The following is a 2,008-nucleotide window of genomic DNA, read 5'->3' on the forward strand; positions in this document are numbered from 1 at the left end:
TATAGAAGAGCTATATTCCCTCATGTGTTACCTAACACTGAAGACAAGCGATGGAATGGCATCCACAAAAGCAGTGACAGATTATACATTTTTGGTCAACACAGTAGAAATAAAAGGCTACCAATACCAGCATGTACAATTTTGTGCCTTATTACATCATACGTTACAATCTATGTGTATGTTTTTGTACAACAATCTCAAGATGAGATAAATGGTAACTCTAAAGTGTTAAAGTGTACAAGAAAGAGCTGGAGATCTTGAAAAAGTGAACATTGTTATTCAGATGATATGAGGTGAATTTCCATTTCTAAATTTCCAACAAGCTCCACAGGAATGATAATGTTTCAGTCCCATGATGATATTTTATCAAACATTCAGTGACCTGCAGACACTAGATTTACCCCAGTTGATTCCTGAACCAGTAAACAAAAATGACAACCTTTACTTTCCCAAGAAAGGTATATGGAAGAGAATCTAAGAAGAAAGGGGTGCTTCCTCAATAAATGTTTTGATTTGCTCACATTAGTTGATGATCTCCCCAAGTTCTTATTAACAATACAGAAGATGCACTGAACCCTACAATGGAATATGTGTCCAAGAACACTATAACTGAGTGAATAAAATTAACATCAACTGCAACAGGACGAATTAGTATCAGGTGCTGATTCACAAGTGCAGACACATCACTGCTGTGATAGTACTGGCCAGAAAAAGTCAATGATAATCTGATAAAAACTACTTGAGAAAAACCCAGTTTGAGGAAAGTTTTCCAGTTACAGATATCTGGCATGTCTTCTAATCTCTAATGGTGTCTTTAAATAGCTTTCTTTACTATCCCAGAAAGCAACTCTTTTCTAAATATTTTGTTTATGAGAACTTTGAATTACTCTAGGCAGTTAATGCCATCTTCTGTAAAAGTGCATGGACCTCATCCTATTTTACATAGGACTGGCAGAGCTTCCAGATGGAAGCTAAACAGTACATATTCCTCATCTTTGCTACTATGCTATGATCCAACCTCATTCAAAATAGAAATCTTGGGCATCCACATTTTCCAATTTTTAACAGAGAGAAATGGAACATTTTCAGTATTTCAGGAAACAAACTTAAAGCGAGAATTTTTTAGGGCATATGGGGAGCCTGGATTGAGAGACACTGGAAAGAAAACTCTGCCATATGCAGTGGAGAAGGAGTTTTGGAGCCTTTTGAGCATTGAAAGAAAAGGGGAAAAGGGTATTTGAAAGAAACTCATTCATGTGGTAGGAACATCACAAGTAGAGTCATAAAGGTTTGCAAAGCCTGAGAACATGACATTGGAGGAGAAAAAATGTGCACAGCCCTGGATCTTGGACTCAGTTACCTGAGTGACAGTCACTTCTTTCTCTTTCTCCTGCTTCCCTTGATTTCCTGCTCAGGCGAGACTATCCGGACACATTACTCCTGCACCTTGACCATATGCCTTTAAAGGCATCAGCACAAACTCTTCACCTGCTACCACCACATCGACAGGCACAGGGACCTGGAAGTACAGAGAAAATCTTACCCTTTCCCATGCTTTATCACAGGAGAGAGTCAGGAAGAAGGAGGTTGCACATAACAACCAAACTGTGAGTTTCTAATTTCTTGGCCTCCAGTGTCCCCTCCTGTTGGGAATTCCTGCTATGGAAATGGAAATATGGGCCCTCTGACCCTTTTCTGGGAAAAAATAAATAAACTCGACTGTCATAAATGTATCTGGAAACCCTCGTGCTTGGCATTGGCCTTCCCTTAGCATCACAGGGGTCCACATGGATGACACCAGCCACACTAATAGAATCTGTGGGCAGGCAGAATCACAGATGATGGTTCTTCTTCAAACTGGCCATGGAAACCTACCTGGAAGCCTGGGCTGAGAAACACTTAGCCAAGCATCGCCTCTCAGACTTCAGTATGCATACGAGGTATTTCTCAGTATGCCTCTCTCAGCATCTGATTCAATAACAGCAGCAGTTACTCTAGCTTCAAACAA

The sequence above is a fragment of the Otolemur garnettii genome, unplaced genomic scaffold, assembly GCF_000181295.1.
Source record: "Otolemur garnettii isolate 467f Iridium unplaced genomic scaffold, OtoGar3 scaffold00320, whole genome shotgun sequence".
NCBI classification, from domain to species: domain Eukaryota; kingdom Metazoa; phylum Chordata; class Mammalia; order Primates; family Galagidae; genus Otolemur; species Otolemur garnettii.